Below are 10,138 nucleotides of genomic sequence, written 5' to 3'. Positions count from 1 at the left end.
GGCAACCAAATACCTCTTCTCCTTGCTGCTACAATCGTCTCATTTTCCTGCAACATAAATGCTTGGAGACAAGTGAATAGAGAACAATTCCCACAATTAGAAGTTTGATTTCTTATATGCATATGAACTTTAACAAATATATATGGATCTCTAATACATATTTGTATATAGTGTTTATGGATGCTATTTAAAGAGAAGTTATAGTTATGAGAATTGACTATAAAAATTGGTCTCAGTCCTAGGAAAATTTTCTGTCAATTTCTTTGACTAATGCTATATTTATCACCCATGAATCTGGCACAAATCATCCTCATGAATTAAACCCTGATTTAGCTTGCCTGTCCATATAGTCTCAGTTATCTTCAAGTTAGAGATGGGAGACCCCACAGGGGCTACATCTCTTACAATTCCATAGGAATCATTAATTATGATAACTGCTCAATCCATATGACATAATTGCCATCCATTCCAACTTTCTTTCCCATCTAACAGGAAAGTATCCTTTGTTTCCATAGAGTTATGCACGCAGGTCTTTCTAAAAATGGAAGAATTAAATTTGACACCAGTTTTCTTCTTACTGGACCTGGAAATCCTAAACTAGTATTTGGATATTTTGGTAAAGTTGGATTGGCCCATGTTAGAGCCCACAGCAGAGGTGGGTTAGGAATATAAACCCAATAAATATACATATGTCACTGTCCTTCAACAATTAAAGTTATATGTCCTATAATATACATTACCCATTTAGTTATTGTCATCCAGGTTGACATGTCTGGGTTTTTTTCTCTTCAAGGGAATCCAAACCGAGGTTTTGTCATCTGCAATGACAAGAACAAAACTCCTACCCCCACACCTTTACCATTTCTGGTTTCCATAAATCGTCTTTAACATCTTTCCAATAGATTGGCTACAGCTGCAGTTCTGTTTGGGTTGTACCATTTTTCTTTCCCAAATTACTAAAATGTTGTTCTGCAGGAGTCTGTGATGAATTATCATAAATGTTTAAAAAATTTAAAGTAAACAGTGGTTTTGCTAATTGATCTTTTGGTGTACATATTTTCATAACATCATCCTGATCATCATCTCCCCCTTTTTGTTTCAAGAGCATAGACTTTAGCGTCCAGTTTGCTCATTTAATAATTCCTTGCCTTGAGGGATTATGAGGAATTCCTGTGATATGAGTAATATTAAAAGTAGTACAAAATTTATGAAATTGTTTTCCTGTATAAGCAGAACCATTGTCTGTTTTAATAGATTGAGGGCATCCCATAACAGCAAAAGCATTAAGTAAATGTGATTTAACATGGCAGAAATGCTCTCCAGATTGTGCGGTAGCCCAGATGAAATGAGAACAAGTGTCTATGATAACATGTACATACTGCATTTTATCAAAATATGAAATATGAATAACATCCATTTGCCATAATTTATTTACTTTTTGACCTTGAGGATTAATTCCTGATGCAAATGGGAGTGCATTTAAAGGTCCACAGGTTGGACAAGTGCTGACAACGTCCTGAGCTTGCTGTTTAGATAAAGATGGAAATTTCTTTTGCAGCCCTTTGCTATTGATATCAGTCAATTTGTGAAGTGTTGTGGGATCTTGAATTAAACTCACAAGACTATCTGCTTGCTGATTTTGTAATGACAAAGGACCCAGAAGACTGGTATGAGCTCTTATATGCATGATAAAAAGGATTAATTTGACATCTGACTAATGTTTGTTAATGTAAAAACATTCAGGAGAGTTCATCTCTTTCAAACAAAGAAGCTGTCTCAATGTGAGTAACTGTTTGGCAAACATATTCAAAATCAGAAACAATATTAAGAGATTGTGGAAAACTTTGCAACACTTGAATTACAGCTGCTAATTCAGTTCGCTGGGCTGAGGTATAAGGTATTTTCTAACTTGTTTTCCACTGGGGTGACATATGCAGCCTTCCCATTAATATTATCATCGGTAAAGACAGTAATAGCTAGCGGGGAAGCTGGAACTATTTTAGGCAAAATCCATTGCGTTCATTTTTAAAAATTGTAAAAGTTTTGACATAGCAAATGATTATTCATTTGTCCTTTAAAGTCACTTAATGCTATTTGCCAAGAGGTATTGAAAATATATAGACTTTGAACCACTTCCTTTGTGAGATCACATACTATGCAATTAGGATCATGACTTCTTAATTGATAATATCTTTGGTGACCTTTGGCTATTAAAGAAATAATCTTTTGCAAATATGTATTTAAACATTTTTGTCAATTGTTTGGTAAAAAATAAAAATCCATTTTAAAACACCATCTTGCTAAAATAGGCCTGTGGGAGATTGCAAGGCAAAGAAAATAAAATCAGCAGGCTTTTTTAGATCTATTTGAACAAGCTGTCCTTTTAGAATGCATTGTTCAATTAATTGTAACTCTCATTCAGCTGCAGCTGTTAATTGCCTTTTGCTTAATAAATCAGAATCTCCTTGTAAAACATCAAACAAGTTTTGTAACATATAATTAGGAATCCCTAAAGTGGCAGGTAGCAAAAATGAAAGCAGAGTGTCAATAGTGATATGTACCCATAGTAAATGACCAGATTTTTAAAATTGAATTCATTGGATTGATTGAAAAGGAATGCAGGAATGTGGGTTCTTTATAACTGATTGTGCGTTTTTGCTAATTTTAAATTTATTGCATGCAGTTTTTATGATATTTTCTCACAAAAGTGGCCAAATTCTGATTTGCTTACATGACTGGGCCCAGTTGGGTCCTCTGGGAACTGGCTAGGGACCAAGAGGAGCTTCCTGGGACTTAGAAATCCTTATTCAAGTACACCTCCTTCTGGGAAGATAGCCAGTCCTTCCAGCAAGAGTGCACATTTTAACTATTTCTTACCAAGGTCATGCAATAGCAACATCAGTTGCATGTAATGGCAACATCAGGTGAACAAAAAAGACTCCACAAGTATATTTTTCTTTGCATTCAGCCCTCAAATCTGATCTGCTTCCAATATAAGCCACGGTTATCCTGGGATAAATTTAGTTTATACATATATAGTTTATATAAACATTGGATAAAGCATTAAAGTATCTTGTCTTAAAGGAATTTAGGTATTTATATGATTTGAATATTATTTAGTCAGTAATAGATTCATTTATAGTATATTACTTAGATTAATAGATTAGGCCACCTGGTTTAGGGCAAGAAAAGAAGTTTTTTGCCAGTATAATGATACCCAGGAGAAAATCAGTATTTTTTATACAGATAACAACATGATAAAAGTTAACATAAATTATTTTGATAAAACAGACTTTTTGCTTTTTAACTAATTATTTAGAAAATTTTTTTAAATCTTTCATTAGAACAGGCTAAGAGTCCAAGAAAACATTGTTATTTTAGACTCATTAAATCTTTCTTGATTTTAACCATAATTTCCATTTTTACAAACCCTCAGCAATTATCATATTAGTTTAGGCTTTGTTCCACACTCCTCTTACTCTGCAACAGTCATTCATTTTATCTTAGGATAAAACTACTCTGTCTTCCTACTAATAAAAATACATTCCCCACATCTTTCATGCCCAAGCCATGAGTCCAAACAAATACTTTACCACACACAATTACCAGCAAAATCAAATGCTAGAATGTCAAATACTTAAAACACTTCAGTTAATGCACATTCAAAACACCAATATATAGTTTTTAATGAGAATCTTCAGTCTCAAAGTTCCTAAAATATATCTCTTCTTCAAACATGAATAGGAACTAAACTCATGGCCAGTCTCCAAACCACTGCCTGTCGAGAATTTAAGCCAACAAAAGAAGATGGGGCTACCATTCCCACTCTCTGTCACAAGACTTTACCTGTAGCATTGGTATAAATCTCATAGAATAATCATTCAGACTAAACAAAGGTAACCTAACAGAACACCTTGAGTCAGAACTACAATCCCAAACTGCATACCCCCTTGGGGACCAACCTACCACAGGAACCATCAATGAGCACTGACCCCCATTTGGTATGGCTCCTTTCTCACTGAATACTCTCTGACTCAGGTGCACATGAATCCCTATACAAAGGCAGCCCATCAAGAACAAGCCCAGAAACCAATATTTCTTTATCCTGCTTTGCCAAAGGCACGGCAAAGAAGCAATTTTTAAAATCTATCATAATAAAGCAGTTCTTAGAAATTACAACTGGTGTGGGCAAGCCAGGCTGAAATGACTCCATAGGCTGAACCACAGTATCAACTTTTATCAAATCAGTCAACATTCTCCATTTTCCTGACCTCCCTCCTGCAGTAAATATTGGAGAATTCCATGAACCACAAGACTCCTGTAAACATCCTGCTCCAAACTGTGCCCAAATCAACCGAGTCAGAGCCTCAAACCTCTCTATAGATAAGGGCCACTGCTCAACCCACAAAGGCCCACCTGTAGTATTTGTAGTGGATGTCCCTGGAGCATCTCCTCACTTTATGCTTTAAGAGTTCCCTTATCAGATCCCTGTTTGGGCACCAATTGCCGAGTCCAGCTCAAGCAACTGTCCAAACAGGGTAAGAAGGGGTAGTGGGAGATTGAGAAGAAACACAATTTAGAGTTTAAGACAAAGCATGAGCCAGGTAGTTCATTGCCTGACTGAACACAATAACCAAATAGAAACAGGAATATTTTCCCTGTTTTGTTATGTTCACTGCAAAGCCTTCATAACCAATTTCCATTACTTAAGATTTAAAACATTATGGCCTTAAGGCTGAAACCAAAAACAATGTTTTTGAATGAGATCAAATAAGCTTACTAATTCAGATGTTTTAACAGGCACCCCTGTAGCTTTAACACACACACATACTCCTCCAGCCACCTATTATGATTACCCATTACCCAGATGATCCAAGGAAAATGCTTACTTTACCAATATGACTCGAGTCCTCTTCTGTCAGCTGGACACACGTGCCTCTAATGAGACTTTTCCTTGGTTCCTTAATATTGATTTGGAGTCTTCTTCTTTGAGCCCCATGTTGGGCGCCAAATGTTGCTTCCTATTGAAATGGAACTTGAAGGATATTAAGGAATGATGAGAAAAAAAAAGGAAGAAAGAAAGAAAGACGCAGATGGGCTCAGGGGGTCTGAAGCTTGAGTTTACTTCAGACAGACTTCAGACAATTTTATTCTTAACCAGATCCTGGTTATATACCACAGGATGTCAATAGGCATGCATGCATTTCCTGAGGGAGCAAAGTTCTTATCTTTCAGTGTTCTTCATACTTAACATAACCATTTGGGGTAAACATTCTCTTCCTCCCAGACTGCTCTACATAACAATCTCCACAGTATACTGCCACCATCCTGAGGCCAGCTGCTCCCAACAGAACCTGCAGTTCTTGTTTTAACCCTTGGCTCCTACATTTGCCATGTGCTTTCTCACTTGAGAGAGAAGCCCTGAACTTCATTGGCCTTCTTGAACTAAGGTATCTTTCCCTGGATGGATGCCTTAGATTGGACATTTCTATAGACTGGTTTTAATTGGGACATTTTCTTGGCCTTAGAACTGTAAACTAGCAACTCATTAAATTCCCCCTTTTAAAAAGCCATTCCATTTCTGGTATATTGCATTCCAGAAGCTAGCAAACTAGAACACAAGAGACTCCTCTTAGACACAAGGATACAAATAGATTGAAAGTCAAAGGATGGAAAAAGATATTTCATGCAAGCTGCAATCAAAATAAAGTGGGAGTAGCCATACTAATATCAGACAAGATAGATCTTAAATTTAAAAACATCATAAGAGACAAAGAAGGGCACTATATATTAATGAAAAGGACAATTAACCAAAAAGAAATAGCAACCATAAATATCTATGCTCCCAAACAAGGAAATCCAAAGAACATGAGACAAACATTGTCAAAACTAAAGGGAGCTATAGATGTTTCAACAATAATAGTAGGAGACTTCAAAACACCACTCTCCTCTATAGACAGAAAAACCAGACAGAGGATCAGTAAAGAAATAGAGACCTTCAACAATTTGATAAATGAATTAGACTTAACAGACATACAAAGGTCTGTGCTGGTTTGAAAGGATTATGTACCCTAGAAAAGCCATGTTTTAATCCTGACTCATGTATGGAGGCAGCCTTTTCTTTTAAGTTCTATTCAGCATTGTATGTTGGAAATTTGATTAGGTTATCTTCATGGAGATTTGTCTCACCCAATTGTGGGCATTAAATTAGAGGGAGACATGACTCCACCCATTCCAGGTGGGTCTTGATTAGTTTACTGGAATCCTTTAAAGAGGAAACATTTTGGAGAGAGTCCCTTCAGAATGATGAGAGCCACAAGGAGAGCCCACATAGCCAGAGACCTCTGAAGATGAAGAAAGAAAACACCTCTGGGGAAGCTTCTTGAAGCAAGAAGCCTGGAGAGGAAGCTGGCAGATGTTGCTATGTTTGCCATGTGCTTTTCCAGTCAAGGGAGAAACCCTGAATTTCATCGGCCTTCCTTGAATGAAGGTAAATTCTTGTTGGTACCTTAATTTGGACATTTTTATAGACTTGCTTTAATTGGGACATTTTCTCAGCCTTAGAACTGTAAAGTAGCAACTTATTAAATTCTCCTTTTTAAAAGTCATTCTGTTTCTCGTACTTTGCATTCCAGAAACTAGCAAACTAGATAGAGGAAGGTCATTACACCACAAAACACCAGGGTATACATTCTACTCTAGTGCTCGTGGAATATTCTCCAGGATAGATGATATGCTGGGGCACAACATACATCTCTATAAATTTAAAAACGTTGAAATTATTCAAATAAATTTCTCTGGTCACAATGAAGTGAAGCTTGGAATCAATAATGACCAAAGAATAAGACCTTTCACAAATATATAGAAATTAAATAATGGTATCTGAATGAGCAGGCCAAAGAAGTTACTAGAGAAATCAGTAGCTATCTGAGACAAATGAAAATGAGAATACAATATATCAGGACTTCTGTGATGTGGAAAAGACTGTGCTGAGAGGGAAATTTATTGCCCTAAATGCCTATGTTAAAAAAAAGAAGCAGGTAGACCATGGTGGCTCAGCAGGCAGAGTTCTCACCTGCCATGCCAGAGACCTGGATTACATTCCCAGTGCCTGGTCATGCAAAAAAATAAAAAATTTAAAAATGAAGAAGAAAGAGCAAAAATTGATGGACTACCTGCTCACCTGGAGGAACTTGAGAAAGAACAGAAAACTAACCCCAAAGCAAATAGAAGAAGAGAAATAATGAAAATTAAAAGCACAGTTGAATGGGAGAACAAAAGAATAATAGAAAGAATAAATAAAACCAAAAGATTTATTTGAGAAAACCAATAAAATTGATGGGCCATTAGCAAGACTGACAAAGAAAAAAAGATAGAGTTTGCAAATAAACAAAATCAGTAATGAGAGGGGGGGTCTTTACCACAGACCCTGAAGAAAGAAAAAATATCATGAGGATACTATGAATAGCTATATACCAACAAACTAGACAACATAGATGAAAATAGGCAAATTCCTGGGAACTCAAAAACAAGCTATACTGACTAAATAAGAAATAGAAGATCTAAACAAAGAAGCCAGAAGTAAACAGATTCAAATGATCATCAAAAATCTTCTTACAAAGAAAACCCCAGGGTCAGATGGCTTTACAAGGGAATTTCATCAAACATTCCAAAAGAACTAACACCAATCCTGCTCAAACTTTCAAAAAAATTGAGGAAAAAGGAACACCACCTAACTCATTTTATAAGGTAACATCATTTTAATACCCAAACCAGGTAAAGATGCTACAAGAAAAGAAAACTACAGGCCAAACTCCCTAATGAACATACATGCAAAAATTCTCAACAAAATACTAGAAAATCAAATCCCACCACACATTAAAAGAATTATACACCATGACCAAGTTGGGTTTATACTAGGAATGCAAGGATGGTTCAATACCAGAAATTCAATTAATGTAAAACAATTAACAAATCAAAAAGGAAAAAAATCAAATGATCATCTCGATTGATGCTGAAAAAAGCATTCAACAAAATTCAATGTGCTTTTCTGATAAAAACACTTCAAAAGGTAGGAATCAGAAGTAACTTCCTCAACATGATAAAAGGCATATCCGACAAACCCATAGACAGCATTGTACTCAGTGGAGAAAGACAGAAAGCTTTCTATCCTAAGATAGGGAAAGAGATAAGGATGCCCTCTGTCACCACTACTGTTCAACATTGTGCTAGAAGTTCTTGCAAGAGGAATCAGGCAGGAAAAAGAAATAAAGCACACCCAAATTGGAAAGGAGGAAGTAAAACTTTCATTATTTGCAGATAACATGATATTATGCTTGGAAAATCCTGAGAAATCTACAAAAAAGTTACTAGAGCTAATAAATGAATTCAGCAAGGTGACAGGCTATAAAATTAATGTGCAAATATCAATAATGTTTCTATACACAAGCAAAGACCTGAGGAGTCAATTAAGGGAAAAAAAATCCATTCAAAATAGCAACTGAAAGAATCAAGTATCTAGGAATGAACTTAACTAGGGATGTATAGGACCTGTACACAGAGAACTACATAATACTGTTAAAAGAAATAAAAAAAAGATCTAAATAGGTGGAAAGACCTTCCATGCTCATGAATAGGAAACTTAAATGTGGTTAAGATGTCAATTCTACCCAAATTCATCTACAGATATAACACAGTACCAGTCAAAATTCTATCAACCTACTTTGAAGACTTGGAAAGCTAGTTACAAAATTCATCTGGAAGGGAAAGAGACCCTGAATAGTTAAAAGCATCCTGGAAAAGAGGATTTTAGTTGGGTGATTAACACTCCCCAATTTTAAAATTTGTTATAAAGCCATAGTGGTCAAAACAGCATGGTACTGGCATAAGGGCAGAAGTATTGACCAATGGAATCAAATTGAGAATGCAAAGAGAGACTGCTATATCAACAATAAACTGATATTTGACAAGGCTCCCAAATTCACTGAACTGGGACAAAATAATCTTTTCAATTAATGGGCATGGGAGACCTGGATATCAATAGCCAGAGGAATGAAAGAAGACCCTTACCTTACACCCTATACAACAATTAACTAGAACTGGATCAAGTATCTAAATTTAAGAGTCAGTACCATAAAGCTCCTATAAGAAAATGTAGGAAACATCTTCAAGACCTAGTTATAGCAGGTAGCTTCCTAAACCTTACAACCAAAGCACAAGCAACAACAGAAAAAATAGATAAATGGGAACTCCTCAATATCAAAAGACTTTGTCAAAAAGGTGAAAAGGCAGCCAATTCAATGGGAGAAAATATTCAGAAATCACATATCAGAGAAAGATTTAATATCCTGCATACATAAAAAATACAGAGAGAGGGCCATGGGGCTCAGCAGGCAGAGTTCTCGCCTGCCATGCCAGAGACCCAGGTTCAATTCCTGGTGCTTGCCCATGCAAATAGAAATAAAATAGAGGGTGGTGCAATGGTGGCTCAGTGGCAGAATTCTCACCTACCATGCTAGAGACCCAAGTTCAATTCCCAGAGCTTGCTCATGTCCAAAACGAAAACAAACAAACAGAACTCAACAATGAAAGAGCAAACAACCTAATTATAAAGTGGGTTAAAGATATGAATAGACATTTTTTCTGAAGAGCCAATACAGACAGCTAAAAAGTGCATGAAGAGATGTTCATTCTCATAAGGTATAAGGGAATTACAGATCAAGACTTCAATGAAATACCACCTCACTGTTGCTTCCTATGAAATGGAGCTCAAAGGATATTAAGGAATGATGAAAGAAAGAAGAAAGAAAGAAAGAAATAAAAGAAAGAAGAAAGAAAGAAAGAAAAGAAAGAAAAAGAAAGAAAGAAAGAAAGAAAGAAAGAAAGAAAGAAAGAAAGAAAGAAAGAAAGAAAGAAAGAAAGAAAGAAAGAAAGAAAGAAAGAAAGAAAGAAAGAAAGATACAGGCAGATGGGTTCAGGGGGTCTGAAGCTTAGCAATAAAGACAACAGACAACTTTATTCTTAACTAGTTCCTGCTTATATACTGCAGGGTTTAGGTGACTAAAAGCATGCATACATTTCATGAAAAAACAGAGTGCCTACTTATCAGTATATTACTCCCTACATACAAGAGATAGCT

General features: G+C 35.9%; 1 long non-coding RNA gene across 1 annotated transcript in view; it reads right to left on the bottom strand.

The window, feature by feature from the left end:
* The window catches only part of LOC143659023 (uncharacterized), a 6,706-nt gene extending 1,079 nt beyond the window's left edge, over window positions 1-5,627 (bottom strand). Inside the window, exons 1-3 of the long non-coding RNA XR_013163407.1 lie at window positions 4,890-5,627; window positions 741-818; window positions 1-61 (exon numbers count right to left, since the gene is read on the bottom strand). The exon at window positions 1-61 is cut by the window's left edge and continues 1,079 nt beyond it. This is a non-coding gene — a long non-coding RNA (uncharacterized LOC143659023). The remainder of the gene's footprint in view (window positions 62-740; window positions 819-4,889) is intronic.
* Window positions 5,628-10,138: the final 4,511 nt, after the last annotated feature.

The sequence above is a fragment of the Tamandua tetradactyla genome, chromosome 16 (genome assembly GCF_023851605.1).
Source record: "Tamandua tetradactyla isolate mTamTet1 chromosome 16, mTamTet1.pri, whole genome shotgun sequence".
NCBI lineage: Eukaryota > Metazoa > Chordata > Mammalia > Pilosa > Myrmecophagidae > Tamandua > Tamandua tetradactyla.
This window is presented reverse-complemented; position numbering and strand designations above follow the sequence as displayed.